Here is a 17,365-nt window from a genome sequence, read left to right as displayed (position 1 = left end):
ATTGCCAAGTGAGTCTTTCTAGTGAGGGAAGGAGCGCTGCGAAGGTTACGTTTTAAATATCCGAGAGTGCGCGATACTTTAGCCGTTATTTTCTCAATGTCGGACGACCATGAAAGGCTAGGTGTTAGAATAATTCCAAGGTACTTGTATGAAGATGTGCGAGCGACGATACTATTGCCAAGTGAGTCTTTCTAGTGAGGGAAGGAGCGCTGCGAAGGTTACGTTTTAAATATCCCAGAGTGCGCGATACTTTAGCCGTTATTTTCTCAATGTCGGACGACCATGAAAGGCTAGGTGTTAGAATAATTCCAAGGTACTTGTATGAAGATGTGCGAGCGACGATACTATTGCCAAGTGAGTCTTTCTAGTGAGGGAAGGAGCGCTGCGAAGGCTACGTTTTAAATATCCGAGAGTGCGCGATACTTTAGCCGTTATTTTCTCAATGTCGGATGACCATGAAAGGCTAGGTGTTAGAATAATTCCAAGGTACTTGTATGAAGATGTGCGAGCGACGATACTATTGCCAAGTGAGTCTTTCTAGTGAGGGAAGGAGCGCTGCGAAGGTTACGTTTTAAATATCCGAGAGTGTGCGATACTTTAGCCGTTATTTTCTCAATGTCGGATGACCATGAAAGGCTAGGTGTTAGAATAATTCCAAGGTACTTGTATGAAGATGTGAGAGTGACGATACTATTGCCAAGTGAGTAACTGAAAATGGAGTAGGACTTTTTGCGAGTAAATGTCATCAGATTGCATTTGTTAGTGTTTAGGGTAATTTCCGAATCCAAACACCAGTTAGTGACCAGTTAGGTTACAAACAAACTTGCCATAGTAGTTTATCAAGCCCAACAGTGAAGGTAATTGCTGCTTGTCCGTGGGACGCGGAGCCTTTGCGACAGCTTCTAGCTTGTCAGTTGCCGGTTCAATTCCGTGCGCGCTAATGACATGTCCCAAGTACTGCAACTTGTCTTTGAAAAACTCGCATTTTTGTTTCTTTATCGTGATGCCTCTGTCTGATAACCTTCTCAATACCGCCTCCAAATTTTTCAGGTGCTCCTGTTCAGTCTTTCCGGTGACCATGATATCGTCGATGTAACAAGTAACTCCGTCAAGGCCCGTCAGAATAATATCCATGATCTTCTGAAAGATCGCCGGCGCTGAGGCGGTGCCAAAAGGCAAGCGGTTAACAGCATATAAGCCTGTGGGCGTGTTGAAGGTCAGGTAGGCTTTGGATTCCTCGTCCATCTCGACCTGCTGATAAGCCCGACTTAAATCAATTTTGGAGAATTTCTGACCTCCCGCTAATGCTGACAAAAGCTCATCCAGCTTTGGAACTGGGTACGTCTCGACATTTAGGATCGGGCACAGCGTGAGTTTGCAATCTCCACAGATTCTAATGGACCCGTCGCACTTTACTACGGGAACAATTGGCGTAGCATACTTGCTACTGGCAACACGAGAAATGATTCTTAACGTCTCGAGCTTTTCCAATTCAGCCTCTACCTTTTTCACAAGAGCGAAAGGCACGCTCCGTGCTTTTAGAAAACGAGGCACTTGGTCATCCTTAAACTGGAAACTTGCCTGCTCTCCTTCTGTGGTCCCTAACTCATCCTTAAACAGGTCTTCGTTTTTCCGTAGCAGTGTTTCCAGTGCTGCGGGTGGACTGCCTGGCAGCGGACACCTTGCAAAGTCCCCGAATGCTACCCCTGGCTAGCCTGATATGCTGTAGCCATTTGTGACCTAAGAGCGGTATGCCGCCTTCCCGATCAATGTAAAGCGGCAATCGTGCCTCTTGGTTATTGTAGCGGACCAGCACATCCATCACTGCTACAGGCTTTACGGTTTCCCCTGTGTACGTCTTCAGTTGCCCCTTTGTAGGTTGCAAACGAACACCAGGAAAGTACACTTCAGCCTAATAGTGCGACACGACCGATATTGCCGCTCCAGTGTCGAACTCCATGTGTACGGTAGTTCCTTCTACTTTTGCACCTCACATTATGGGTGCCGTTCGTGACACGTCGACACTGTTGAGCCTAGTGAAGTTGTGCTGGGTCTTGCACTCAAGCGTGCACATGCACTGCTTCTGGTTTTTCGGTTCCACTCTTGATCTGCACATTCTGCGTATGTGCCCCTGCCGGTTACATTCGAAGCGAGTAGCTCGTACATGCGGACACGCTTGCGCATCCTGCTTGAAAGAACCACAGTGATAGCGCTGCTGGGATTTGCCACGTTTACTTGCGTACTTATTCTTCTGCTTTCTGCTATGCATTCGGTTAACTAAGCCATCGCTGTCTGATAAATGATGGGCTCTCACTGCATTGTTCATTGCGGCCTTGCACGCCAGAGCACGGTCAAGTGCCTTCTGGAAAGTTAAGTGCTTGTCCTCGACGAACAGCTGTCTCTGGGTGTGTATTCGCCACATGCCACGCACAAACATGTCGCGAAGCGCATCGTCGAGAAAAGAACCGAAATAGCAGGTTTGAGGTAGCCTGCGTATCTCTTCTACAAACTGAGCTATCGTCTTCGTTTCGCCCTGCACTGCGCTGTAAAACTTGGCTCTCTCGGCAATAACAGATGGCTTTGGCGACAGGTGTTTGCTCAAAACTTCCCTTAACGACCTTAACGACTTCGAAGTAGTCGTATCGGGAGCAGTCAAAGACTTTAGCAGTTGTTAGGTTTTCTGACCGATGACGCTCACGAAAACGTCGACTTGAAGGTCGGCTGGAACCTTGTTTGCCCTCAGGTACGATGAGACTCGCTCGTCGTACGACATCCAGTCACTGCTCGGGTCGTCAAAAGGTTCCATCTGTCCCAGCTGCGAGGCCATCTCGCAGTACTGTCGGTTCCGAAGTGAAGAAGAGAATGCATAACTTAGCTGTCGGGTCCCTCTGTCGATGCGTTGATCCTCGTCGCCGTTATGTGGTGTTCTTCCAGGCAGGCACGAACCAGGCAGACCAGGCAGCTGCAGGGAAAGTATGCAAAAGGAATTTTATTCCATGGACAAGGTGACGGGCGAGCGCCAGCACAGCTGGGCCGCCGTCTGTGATAAGCTGGGAAGAAGTGCACGGGCTACGCCCGGCGCCGCGGTATATAAGCCCTTATCGAAGGGGCGTGTCGCAGTAGCGCACGTGTCGGTTATCGGTAGACGTGCAGCCACTACACACGACACCATCGTAATCGATTTGCAAGGGCTCCATCTGAGGAAAATTCATCTTAACAACTTCAAGTAGAGAAGCACAGGGCAACATGTTATTCAAAAATGATTTAGAAAACACTTCATTGAGCACAGAACAACATTCTTCTTGTGCAACAACAGCACCATCTACATCATTTAACGATATTGTGTTACATTCAGAACCCTTCACAGTTTTTCAAATATTTTTTGGATTTTCAGTCAGCAGAGATGGAAGTGTATTATAAAAGAAAACGCGTTTAGCTTCTTTGACTGCGTTTTTAAACAGTGAAGCAACCTGCTGATACGCACGCCAGCTATCAGTTGTGTTCCGTTCTTTAGTTTGCCGAAGCAGCCGCTTCTTCCTGTTCTAGATACGTTTTAGGGATGCATTAAACCACGCTGCTCGATGGTTACACCGGGCAACTCGGAGGGGTATGTATTTTTGTACTAATTCATTAACTTTATTTATAAAAAGCGACCAGTTCTGTTCAACGCTCCGAGTGTAAAACTCTGTCATATAGTCTTCTACAAAAGCTTTAAGTTGTGTGTTCATTGATGCGTAGTGGGCTTTACTGTAGTCTCGAATCTATTTTTGTTTGCTATTGGGACGGTTGACATTTTCCTTAAGCTGGAAATGAATAAAACAATGAATGAATAAAGCCTTGGCAATATACTTAAAGAATTGACAAGAACTGGAGCGGTAGTCAAAACTAAGTCGAGGATGTTAGCACTGGTTGCTGTAGTTCGAGTTGGTTGAGTAATCAGCTGAGTAAGATGGAAATCAAAACACAAACCGAGAAATGCCTTGCTATCACTGGATGAGTCGGATACAGTTGGCACAGGATAGGACCAGTTTATGTTGGGGTAATTGAAATCCCCCATTAGAAAATGGGTGAGTGTGGAAACCTTGTTACGATGGTATTAAGCAGGTCATGAAATTCAGCGCAAAACGTAGAGGAAGCGCCTTGTGGTCTATAACATGCGCAAAGAATAACATCGCGGTGGTTTATTCTAATTCCTGCGCAGACTGCTTCTGAAGTGGAAGAAAGAGGAATGTGGAACGAATTGAGCCTGTCGGCCACTGCGATAAGCACGCTGCCACCTAATCTAGTACCGTGGTCACACCGATAGATAAAATATTGTTCTTGGCATTCGAATACTTCTTTGTTGGATATTTTTGACGATAGCCAGGTCTCAGTCAAAGTGACAATGTCGGCAGTGCATGCATCGATTAGGGAAGATATGTCATCACGTTTATTTACAACACTACGAATGTTCGAAAGGTGGCGTGTGTCCGAGTTTGGCTATGCCGGAGGAGTGTCATGCGCAGAAGATCGAACGATGGCTCAGAAGGATGCAAGGATGATTCATCAGCCTCGATTCCGGACTCGATCTCACAGACACTGTTAGTAGATGGGTGGTACATATAAGCCTTCTTTTTGATTATCAATTTATTGTAGCGCACTGAAAACTGTTCACCGCTAGCTTTTCCAAACTCGATTAGTTTTTTGCGGGCTGTGCGGGTGGAAAAGCAAAAATCTTCACTTAAAGTGATACCTGTTGTTCTCATTTGGGATGTTGAGGAAAACATTTCGCTTTTTGTTTTAAAACAAAGTGAACTTTGTTGTTATCGGACGGCATTTATTTGGCGAAAACTTTCCCAGTCTGTGGGCACGAGATAGGGCCTCATTCAACAGTTCCATTTTGAGCGCTGAAGTAATTATATCCCGCCCTTTTTTATCAGAAGCAGCCCGCGTTTCTGTTCTGTCATCAGCAACGCCATAAAATATCCAGCTATCGCGCCTTGACCAATCTTCGAGTTTATCAAAACGACTGTAAATGCAGGCCGTCTCGCTACCCACAATATATATATATATATATATATATATATATATATATATATATATATATATATACATAAATATATATATATATATATATATATATATATATATATTCATACATACATACACCGGGTGTCCCAGCTAACTTGGACGCAGATTTTAAAGAAAACCTATGCGTTCTTCAGCACACAAATGAGGTGGATGTTGTTAGCGTTTATCTAGACTTACAGTACCATTGTATTTGCTCTTCTTTTACTAATTAGTCGAGATCAATTAACGTTTTAAATAGAGCCTAAAACGTTCAGGCGTCAATAGGAAAGTTCTGGAGCTTCACAAATATTTTTATATATTTGGGAAAAACGAAAGTCCGCGTAGTTTAAACACTACCACCTGACAGCGCGCACTGCGTGGCCGAATGCGCCGCGATTACAGCGCTCTCATGAGTGATTTGCAAAAATATCGCCAGCGCAGCGCCTTTCCTTCACCTAGGAGAAAGGGCTTCAATCTTTGCTCGGCTCTGACATTACCGGCAGCGGCTGGCGACGGTGCTCCGAAAATGCGCTTCGTCAGCAGCCGCTCGCACCTATCGCCGTAGAAGATGCCGTCACCAGCCGTTTATTCCGATATGACGAGAAGAGCGATTTTTTTTTCCAGCGTTCAAGTCGAAGTGGAATACAAAAAATACACGCAATAAATGCATTATACATCTGGAACCTGTGCGAGAGGGAGCATCAGTTGTTATAACGCCACTTTTCTTTTTAATTATAGGGTTTTACGTGCCAAGAACACTTTCTGATTATGAGGCACGCAGTAGAGGAGGACTCCGAAAATTTCGACCCCCTGGGGTTCTTAAACGTGCGCCTAAACTAAGTGCACGGGTGTTTTCGCCTTCGTCGAAATGCGGCCGCCGTGGCCGGGATTTGAACCCCCAACCTCGTGCTCAGCAGCCCAACACCATAGCCACTGAGCAACCATGGCGGGTCCCAGATTTTCTTCCAAGCTGTGCCAGCGGCGAGATGCATGTGAGCTCGACTGTCTATTACTGTCGTGCCGCGCAACCGTTTCGAAGAATTTGGTTGCAGTGCCTAAAGCATGCCGTTCCCAAGCGAGCAGAAGGCGAACATGGTCTTAGCCTTGGGAGCAGCACAGGGCGAAAAGGGGAAAGCTGCCAAGATGTACCGAAATTGGCAATGTGGGCAAGACCTAGCGCGAACACAATTATGAGGAGTTACTTGATGCTGAAAGAAAGAGGTAGCTTCAAGAAGACGAGGCACAGAAAGGAGACCATCAGTGTAGAGGCTGAAGGAGACATTTTGGCTTCCATCACTGCAAACCCTCATTCCAGCGTGCCTGGTGTGACTGGTGAGGTCGGCATTTCAGTCTTCAATGTGAAGAGTTCTCAGGAAGGCTGAAATGCATCCGTGTCGCCTCCAATTGCATCAAAAGCTGCAAAAACGAGACTTTCAGTGGTGGCTTGATTTCTAAAATTGGATGCTTGGGAACAGTGACAAAATACTGGGTCTTGTTGGCAAAGTGCTCTGGACAGATCAGACAACCTGCTCCAGAAATTCTCAAGTCAACATCCACAATGCGCATTACTGGAGCGATACCAATCCGCGTTGGGTGCCACAGAACAGACACCAGTACTAGAGTGTTTTAGTTGAGGGTCCTTACGGTATGCTCCGCTCCGAGGGCGGACCTTTCGAGGGGCGGACCTTTCGTAAAGAATACATTGTTGGGCCAAAAAAGGAAAATAAAGACTTGCGAAGGAAGAGTACGAAAAGACAGATCTGTCTTTTCTACTCTTCCTTCCCAAGTCCTTATTTTCCTTTTTTGGCGCAACAATGTATTCTTTAGATCCCAACCAACTCGCCCAGCAACAAGTTCTACAGGACCTTTCGTAGTTGCAGCGCCCCCTGGCCAAATTCAGGGTGACGAAAGAAAATAAATATACCTATTGATCACTCTTATACAGTAAGACGTATATATATATATATATATATATATATATATATATATATATATATATATATATATAACTTATTTCTCCGTGAAGTATCTAGACGTGCGCTTGTAATGTGTTACCGGTCCATTTTACCCAATGGAAAAGAAAGCGCCGTCTTGGGCAACGCCACGTGTTAGCCAGCGTGCTTGCTTTCTGCATCCAATCCAATCCTTTCTGACGCCAACGCCAGCCAAACCGCTGCGCAGCACGCTCCGCTCAGGCAACTTCTAAGCGGACCATGTTCCTCGCTCCGCTAGCCAGCTTACGGCTAAGCGGACGGCGCATGCGCATTCGCGCTTCCGCTCCGCTGAGCTGCTTAAACACGCTCAACTAAAACACTCTGCTGATGGTCATTCAGTGAGTGGTGCGGTATCTTTGGCGGAAGAATAAGTGGCCTCATATGTTTTGACCACATGCTCACTGCTCAGAGGTGCGTGAATGATATCTTGGAAGGGCCAGTCGAAGATTTTCGCTCTGATCTTCCTCTTTAGTTTTTAAAGCGAACTTACTATCAGCACGACTGTGAGCCAGCTCACAGCAGCAGCCTTGCCTGAGTCTGGCTTGACGAAGCCTTCAAACGCCAGTGGGTCGGGTGGCATGGACCAGTGGCATGGCCTGCAAGGTCACCGGACTTGACACCTCTTGAGTTCTTCTTGTGGCGACATGTGAAAGACCGAGTGTACCGCAAACCTACAACTACACCACAAGCGCTAAAGGCAGAGATTGCTGAGGCGTGCAGCGAGATACCGTCTTACGTCATCAAAAAAGCTACATCTGACGTGCTGAAAAGGTGCCAATACTGGATTATGGCAGAGGGTGACTTGTTTAAACGCATTCTTTAGACAGACATCACAGCAAATAAGCCTCTACAACCGCTATCCACGAAAAGAGTCATCTGTGTGAAACTTTTATACGACGTGGAAAAGGCACGTAAGTAATGTTAAATTACAAATTCTCTGCCAACAAGAAATGGACAGGAAGCTAAAGCAACCTTCCGCGTCAGTTTACAATTGTTTTTGTGACAACAAGCCTAATTCACATGACGTTATCAAGCATGTTATAATGCGTGTTTGCGTGTTGGAGTCTTGCCCCCAAATTCAAACTCTTGAGCTTGTAATTTTTCCTCCGCATGCATTTTGCTAGCGTGAGAGTGCAATTATCGCCGCAGAAACGGGAGCCGCGCTGTATTTCAACTGCCGCCCGAACCCAGTAGTATTTTTCTCGGAACCAAGCACAACGCGAAGCTGTGTCGTGGGCAGCACGAAGGGTGCGAAGCGACTGATGCTTTTTACAAGGCATGGTTGAGAGTCCAGTAATCGTGGCGCATTCGGGCGCATAGAGTGCGCTGTCACAGGGCATCTTTAAACTGCATGGGCTTTCCTTCTTCCCGAATAAAAACAGCCACGCTAGGTTTATCTCGTTGGAAGTACCTGGGTTAGGTATTATTTATGAAGCTGCAGAACTTTCCTGTTGACGCCTGAACGTTTGAAGCGATACTTAAAAAGTTAATTAATTTATTTCGGCTAATTACTCAAAAAAGACTAGCAAAACAGGGTATTGTAAGTTTAGATAAACGCTAACAGCCACCCGATTTCTGTTCTGAAGAACCCATAGGTATTTTTCAAAATCTTTGTCCAAGTTAGCTGGGACACCCTGTATATATAACACATTTCGCTTCACGACAGTGTAAACCGTACGCAGTATAAACCGAAATTTTTGCACAAGTGTTCGACGTGTAATTTTTCCCCCGACTGTAAGCGTGCGGTGCCTCTTGCGGCGCTGGACGGCTCGATCGTAAACTGGCCTTAAATAGTGTTTAGTAGCGACCGAGATAGACCCAAATAAAATGTAATTCGAGCTGACGGGCATTCCATTTCATTCTCACTTATGTTTCTATGTTAAGGAGGCGCCCCCTGCCAGCGCCCTTGAGCGACATTCCTCTCTGCCATCCGCAGGCTCACTTTATCCTGTCGTGTGGAGACCCTCCATTCACGCCTCCTTTATTATTGTTTCTTTTTTTTATGCTTGAGCAACGAGTGTACAGGATCGGCACGCTGTATGGGAACTAGCGAGTGGTTCATCTCAGGTGCACAGCACCTGCAACAGTCGCTCGATACTTCAGTGTCTGCTTCAGAGAGAACAGGGCATGAGTTTTTCACAGAATTTCCCGCAGTCTTCGCCGCGTACTTTACAGATTCTATTGTGAGCACGTAAGTTAGCGCCGCAATTGTCTCCTTGGAATACCCGAAGTTGGGACAAATGGCCCATTCACAAACACTGACATAGGCAGGTGTTTCGTTTGCTCAGTAATTATAAAGGCAACGAAAGTAGTAAGTAATTGGCCTGAGGAAAAGTTGCCGTGACGTGTAACTTCGTGAACAAGCGGTACGCGCAAGCGTGCGGTTGCCACGAAGACGTCCAGCGCGCACCACGGCATCGAAGCACAAACGAAACGGGGCGCGAACGCGGCGATTCACTTCTCCACCTCCACGCGCCTTCCTACTCCGGCGTTAGCTTCCCTCGCGGCTTGAAATATGATCTTTCCGTTTTCACATACGGTCCATTTACGCTCACGCGTGAAAACACATTCAGCTATCACCTTCCAAGTAAACAGCGTGGGGTATAAATGAAAAATCATTTCAGCAGAGATCCGCTGAAAAAAAAAAAAACCTGCTTGACGAAATCCTAAATAATGCACAATAAAGTAACAGGGCTATTTTATAAGCCGTGTATTGTCCGAAGATCAGAGTCGCCGCTAGTACAGAGCTCCTGAAACAACTGAAACGAACGAAATGTTTCCAGAAATTATGCATGATAAAAGGAGCATTTTACATTAGTGTTTCTTAACAAGTACTTCGTGTTAGCGTATATAGCAGTTAAAAATTAATTTAAATTATGGGGTTTTACGTGAAAAAGCATTTTCTGGTTATGATGCACGCCGCAGTGGAGGACTCCGGAAATTTCGACCACCTGGGGTTCCTTAACGTGCGCTTAAATCTAAGTACTCCGGTGTTATCGCATTTCGCCCCCCATCGAAATGCGGCCGCCGTGGCCGGGATTCGATCCCGCGACCTCGTGCTCAGCAGCTCAACACCATAGCCACTACATAGCAGTGGTAGGGTACATAGGAAGTAATGAAACTACTGAATTGGAAAGGAAGCGATTCACTGGCCATTTTAGTGCAAAACTGCCCACTAGAAGCTTATTGCAACGTATGCATGGAAAAGCTTTGAAGAGTATGTTACTTTGATTTTACGTGTGGCCTCAGGCCGAGTTGCTATAAGGCAGAGTATGGAGAAGAGGGGTAAGGAGGGCAGAGGGGCGTTTCCGCCGCTGACCTTTACCCTACAAACGACGAAAAAGGTACCGCTCGATTTACCTCATTTTATCTGCAGGGCGTGAATACGTTTATAATTGCATCGAAAGATAGTAATCTGCGTCAATGAAACCGACACTTTTTATTGCCAGTAACCTTGCACAACTCTCTGTTGGTATAATAGTGAATCATGCTAGTAAGCATCGCAAGCTATGTAGTTTGAATTAATGTCTTGACAGTTTTACACAAGAGTTTACACACCAGATTTCCATACGAAAGCTACGGAAGTGAACTATCACCTCTACGCATTGTTTGCGTGTTCATTTGGATTAAACGAGCTTTCTCAAGACGCATCTCCCTTGGAATCATTGCACCAAACTGAGGCAGTCTTGGCTTTGCTTTAGTGTCAGTGACACTTGAAGAAGCCAACCTTTTTCTATTCCCATTCTACAATCAGCCCTCCGCGATTGGTAAAAAACTTTTTTGGACCACCGCTACTTAGCCTGTCTGTCACGTGACGTCACCAAAGCCGCGATTGTTCCCAATCTGATACGACGTGCACACATTGATGACGCGTATTCGACTCAACAAAAGAAAAAAATAATTAGTTCTGATTGGACGAGTTTTCGTCATTACCCCTCTGCTATTTCTCAATATGTTCCAGGCTGCACTCACGTCTCCTATCGTTCATTCGACGTCACAAAACCGCGAAAAATGATTGCGTCTATGTGACGTGTACTGGTTAGAGATGCATTTTTTGCCGAACACAACTAGATTTTTTTTCTGAATAGCCGGAGACTGCCCCGTTCAGAAAGGAATAGAAGATGGCCGCCGCCGATCGCTCACGCACTCGCTACTCGCAACAGCCGGAGAACATATGTTTATTTGAGTATAACAAAACCTCTTTTCCTGGCTGTATAACGTCATCGAGTCATTTCGGCACGTATCGACATCGCTCTGCCAACTCTTCTTAACTGAGGATCCCTTTTGGCAGCGTTCTTAACCTTGCGTCGCACGCCGCCGTGATTATAGACAAGCCACCGTAAGCTAGGCAAGGGAAGGCGGACCAATCGCACACGCCGGCACCATCCTCTTCGCCTGGTTATCTATTTTCAGTGCGCTGACTCGCCCCATCGAACCCTCTCCACTTGAGCGGGCTCGACACTTCCTGCCAGCCAACTAGATAAGAAAAACCGCTCAGCCTCCTATAAACGAGGACAGCGTTTCATTCGCTCTTCAGGCGATGCTGCAGGTCACCGCCCCACGCTTGCGCGAGCAGTTACGTAAGTTTGACGTCAGGAGATTGCAATAAAAACATATTGAAATAGCACGTTATGGGGGCCCCTAGTCAAAGCTAGCCAAACGGGCTCAAGTAGGATTACCGTCCCTGCCTTTCATTTATCTTCTTTCTCTATCTCAGATGTAAATTCGGCTTTGTACTGTGTATCTTCACACTTCCTTCGTTATTGTTCTTTACAACTTCTATTTTGTAAACTACTTGCGCAATGTGATATTTACAGCCAAGAGATATAAAACACATGTCGTGAGTCCGTAAAACTGTTCATCAGAAAGGCAGGTCAACATTCATAACGTCGAAATAAGTTTGCGTTGCAACGTCGACTAACTCAAATGCTCATATAGTTGCCGGGAAGGCTTATCGTGCGAGGAGGAAATATATGTATATATATATATATATATATATATATATATATATATATATATATATTTACATATTGGCTTCTCATGATATGACTATATATATATATATATATATATATATATATATATATATACATACAAGGACATTCCTCAGATACCCAAAGTGAAAGGTACTTTCTTAAATAAACTGACGTTCCCGCCGTGGGTCCGGCCTTCGTCGTAGTGAAACATGAAGCCCCACAATGGTTGTTTTGCGAGCCGGTGGCTGTAGTTGATTGTACAATGCCAACAGATACAATAAGTATACACATGGAAGTACAAGCAATAACTTTGTCATTGCTTGTATTTGCATGTCTATGCATTGTATCTGCTAGCGTAGTGTAATGTATTACAACCACCGGCTCATAAACAGACCTTTGTAGGACTTCATATGTACCACTCCGATGAAGGCCGGGCCCGCGGCAGAAACGCCATTTTATTCAAATTGTGTTCACTCGTACGTATATATATATATATATATATATATATATATATATATATATATATATATATATATATATATATATAGCCGCGTTGCCATCGCGTGGCACGTACCCAGTTCGTTCGCTGGCTGCGCCCTACCTACTGGTGCTGAGTTTGTCGCTGCTGCTCTACGAGCCGAATAAACCCCCCTTTACAATGTATATATATATATATATATATATATATATATATATATATATATATATATATATATATATATATATATATATATATATATATATATATATATATATCGACATAAGTACTCATACCACTCAACTACTGTGTTGTAGACCATACTGAAGCCACCTCACATGCAGAAAACACTGCCGCCCCGGTGTCACGCCACATCGTGCACGATGGACAACCGCAGCAGCAGAGGTGATTCTGCAGCAGAAGTGTCCAGAGAGGCCGCTACGAATGCGGGCAGCGCGCAGCGGCCGGAAGATCGTGACGCACACGGACCTCCCGTCGCCGTAGGGTGCCACAGTGGTGCCGCTTCTGCATTCCTGCCAGACGACAAGGAGCAACAGTCGTCTGACGACAACCTGAGTGTGAGCATGTTTGTCCCAAACGTGGCATTCTTGTTGCGCTCAGTGACCATGTTGTTCTGGTCCTGCGAAGTGAACAGTGGTGGCTACAAGGGGCCGTGTTACAGGACAAAAAGAAGCGTTGACTTGCAGCTAAATTAAGTTCTGTGAGCTCCGTAAAGCAGCAAAAAGAAGTGAAAAAATGTGAGAGACACGACACAGAAGGCATGAGTCACATTATTGGCAGTAAAGATATGTAAAATTCTCTGTGGCGGGCAACTGAAGGTTTACTATATGGTAGACATGCGCATTGTTTCTTATGCGGTATAGCTCAATGGCAAGAATTGTGTTGTAGGATTGGTTAAGATAAAGAATCGTTGATATTTAAAAGAAAGCGCTGCAACTACCCTGTCGGAAATGCATTGCCACGAAATGATTAAGCGGGCTTTGGGAAAACGACTTCCAGTGTTTTCGTAAAATTCCAGTGATCCTTGCCGTTTACATTGTTCACTTTCATTAACTATGTACCAACTTGACCTGGTGATGGTTTCGTATATCCGCTGTGGTGGTCGCATCTCGCAATTTGGAAGGCAAATAAGTGTTAAGGCTCCTAAATTTTGTATGGGCGTTGGAGAGCCCACGATTCCTATATGTAATTCGGTACACGAAAAACTACGGTGTCAGCCGCCACTAGGTTCATTTAACGGTATCGAATAGGTCAAAAACATTGGTAGCTATTGCTTGATATTAAATAACTACACGAAATAAATTTCGTAGTTACATCGGTCGTACAAATCACAATAAGCATTCGCTTACTAATTCATTTCGTAAACAGGCTTTCGAGCGTGCACAGGCAAACATGTACACACATCAGTAGATGAGCACACACCCCTACTGTCACAACGCTCGCGTGTAGAAAAACGCCGCGCTCGGGGAGAGATCCCTTTGGACTGCCACTCTGTTCAACCCGGCCGTGTCAGACAGTTGTGATTACGCGATCTCCAATGCCAGCTGCGCTGGACGACAGTGCAAGGGAAGATACCAGCCATGTCGGCCCACCCACTCTTTGCACCCGCGGGCAGATTTACACCAAGGTACGGTGTGTGACATGCGTGTGTGCTCAGCCGCGTGGACATTCATGCACACAGGGTGTCTAAGCGTAACTGAGACGAAAACCAAAAATCGAAAAAAGAAATGGTAGTTTTGCTCGAACTGGAACTGTACTCGAAAGTTACGACTTTCTTCACTCCGGAGAGAAACGAAATGGAAAAAATAATGGTTTTGTGTTCAGGCTGGCCCCATTTTCAGGAGCTTTTATTCCCTGCATTGCTTGCACTTGTGGGTCAACTATGGTACCGCAATTCTAAATACACACCATCGTCCCGTGTTTTTAAAGTAGCAGCACCGTTTATACTTTTCAGCGCGTTGTGTCAGGTGGCTGACTAGGCGTGTAACGCGTACTTACTTCTATCGAATCCCGAGCGCCGACTTAGTTACTAGACTGTGATGCATGCAAAGTAACTGGGAGAGTGTAACCCATACTTCTTGCTTGTCCCCAGTATGACTGTGAACGTCAGGCGTTGATCCCTTCGTTAGCGCCAATTAACAGGCTGTCTGTGAAAAGAGTACTCTGCCATTCTATGCATTGTATCTGCTAGCGTAGTATAATGTATTACAGCCACCAGCTCATAAACAGACCTTTGTAGTGCTTCATATGTTTCACTCCGATGAAGGCCGAGCCCACGGCTGAAACGCCATTTTATTACAGAAAGTTATTTTCACTCGTTCGTATATATATATATATATATATATATATATATATATATATATATATATATATATATATATATATATATATATCGACATAAGTACTCATACCACTCAACTACTGTGTTGTAGACCATACTGAAGCCACCTCACATACAGAAAACGCGGCCACTCCGCTGTCGCGCCACATCGTGCACGATGGACAACCGCAGCAGCAGCAGAGGTGATTCTGCAGCCGATGTGTCCAGAGAGGCCGCTACGAATGCGGGCAGCGTGCAGCGACCGGAAGATCGTGACGCACACGGACCTCCCGACGCCGTAGGCTGCCACAGTGGTGCCGCTTCTGCATTCCTGTCAGACGACAAGGAGCAACAGTCGTCTGACAGGACAAGCCACCTGAGTGTGAGCACGCTTGTCCCAAAAGTGGCATTCTTGTTGCGCTCAGTGACCATGTTGTTCTGGTCCTGTATTCTCCGGACATATCACGAAGCGAACCGTTAAGGCTCTCCTGGAATATTTATTTACCACAAACCTAGGTTCAAATCTGCGAATGGACCATTTGAACATGAACGCCTATATATTCGCATCCTACTGCCTGTCCTCATCTTTACTCCTCAGTCGCTAATTTTCTTCTCTTCCCTTTACCGATGAGCAGAACAGCGAGGTGAATGACTCCGTGCGTTTCATTAATACATTCTCCTCTCTCTCTTTGCAAATAAAGCTTCCGTTCATGTAGATTGCAGTATTGGTGGTAAATGTACATATTTTTTTATAACTGCGTCCGCCATGAAGAACAAACAAAGTGCGAAATTTTTTACTGCAGCTTAGATGCAACTGCGAGCAAGCAGTCTGTGTCTCGTTGTGTCAAAGAAATCAGCTTTCTGGGAGGCGCCGACGCGCGCACATAGAAAAAAGAAATACGGATGTCGCTTGCTTTTTCTTATCTTCATGTCTTGTTAATCATGTGTTTTAATTCGTCTACATATTTTCATGTTCTGGCACAATAGAGCTCGGTTAGAAGTTAGCACATGTCGTAGTCTGCCACGTTGTGTTCACATTCTTTGCATAGCGCTATAGCTGTCGCTAATTATGACACACCAACCAGTTCAATCAACTACCCCTTTAGCAGCAATGTCGAGTTCTAGTGCAAAATATATTCGTGCTGTTTTCCTGCAATTTGTTATTTGCCTAACAAAATGAACTTGAACCAGTTCAAACTAGCTGGAACTATTATTTTTTCGCTGAGTGGATGAACCGTTTTCGGTGAACCGGAACGAAACCCAGGACGAATGACGGTTCATCACTCTGCATTTGTAGCCACGACCGAGGTAGAGGAGGGGACTGGAGAACCTGCTCGCCGTCCCTAAGCGTGTGCACACTTCCACCACACCCGCTGGCCTAGCGGGCGTTTGACACTGTGACCTCAACGTCAGGCATGCGGGAGGATGGTTAACATCAGGCCACCTTCGTACTCTGCTAAAACTCGCACACTTTCGTTTGCACCCAAAGCAATTGGCGCGCGAACTGCAATGCTATATCGTACTTGAACTTTGTAGAGTATTTCATGCGACGCCAACGCCGACGCGAAAACTCACCTGAATTGCCCAATAATCGCTGTTGAAAAAGATTGCTGTACAACCCATCCCGCGATGACTGTCAGCGGAGATACGTTACCATTTAATCTATATTGCGACACAACGTATTGGCACAGTCGAAGTGAGGTGAGGCGTGTACTACAGTGGGACTTCTGTTTCCCGCTTTCGCAAGAAGACACGGAGGAGTCCCTATACCGGGACCCCATTTGGAACCAGCCACCGTTGTTAGCAGCCGCCATCTTAGGCCTCAGGACCAAGGCCTTTTGGGACTGAAGGTCCGAGCAACCGAGCAGCGCCACCTCCCACTCCTCTCGGGTTGGGTTAGGGTTGGCGGAAAGAGCGGAATTGAGCTGACAAGACTTAACCATGTGCCAGGTATCAACCACCTCACCACAGTATTGGCACTTGCCAGTGAAGGAAGAATCGAAATGTTTGAAATTGCCAAGCACAAAAAAGCGTTAGTTAAAAGTCGGATCAAGATACGATCATTAGCCTTGCTCAGCCCCTTTGGAGGATTTGGGTACAGGCGATGCCTATCCTTGTCATAGGTCGTGATGTCTTTGAATGTAAGAATTTAACAGTTTTCGGCTTCCATACATTCGGGATTGAACTGGGACGCCCGGTGGATGAGCGCTCGGGCCGCCGTCTTCACGGCTTCATTCCCTACTAGGCCCTGGCAGCTCCCAGTCCAGACTAGGCAACAGGGGTTAGGATCAATTCTCCCGTTGCTATAGCTCCGCAATAATATTTTCGCTAGTGGGGTGACTCAACCAGCTTTATAATCTCAGTAAGCCCCACGTGAGTTAGTTATGATATAGTTAGCTCGGGAACCTGAGGAAGCAGGGCAATAGCTAGTTCTGCTTGTGTTCAGCCCAGGGCTTTGAAAGTGAGCTCATCTACTTGCTTTTCCTCGTGGATGACCGCTACCCTATCCCACCCCCAGCAGCAAGTC

The sequence above is a fragment of the Dermacentor variabilis genome, chromosome 2, assembly GCF_050947875.1.
Source record: "Dermacentor variabilis isolate Ectoservices chromosome 2, ASM5094787v1, whole genome shotgun sequence".
Lineage (NCBI taxonomy): Eukaryota > Metazoa > Arthropoda > Arachnida > Ixodida > Ixodidae > Dermacentor > Dermacentor variabilis.
This window is presented reverse-complemented; position numbering follows the sequence as displayed.